The following is a 453-nucleotide window of genomic DNA, read 5'->3' on the forward strand; positions in this document are numbered from 1 at the left end:
GTAGTAATGGTAACGGTAGCAGTGGCAGGCTAGCGGCATGGCACCGCTATTCTGCCTCCGAAAGAAATAAACTGTTAACTTAACATAATTCCCTTTGCCTCTCTTCCTTCTTCTTGCATCTTGTTGCTTCCCCTTCCATCTGTCATTCCCCGCTCTGCATCCCCTCCTCTTTTCCATCTTCGCTTCACACTCCATTTATCCATTTTTCTCTTATTACCTCCTCCGCTCCCTTCTCCGTGTGCTATTCTTCTACGGTTTCCACTTTTGGATTTTTAATAGCGTCCATTTTTTATTGTTATTCTCCCCTTTACTCCCTTTCTCATCGGCGTCTTCCCCGATTCTTTATTTTTTTTTCTTTCGCTCTCTTCCCCTTTCCCTCCTCCTCGCGTGTACTTAGGTTTTTCCTGTTCTGCAATTTAGATTCGGAATGTACAGTGTATATATATATATATA

This window comes from Penaeus monodon, chromosome 19 (genome assembly GCF_015228065.2).
Source record: "Penaeus monodon isolate SGIC_2016 chromosome 19, NSTDA_Pmon_1, whole genome shotgun sequence".
In the NCBI taxonomy this organism is placed as follows: domain Eukaryota; kingdom Metazoa; phylum Arthropoda; class Malacostraca; order Decapoda; family Penaeidae; genus Penaeus; species Penaeus monodon.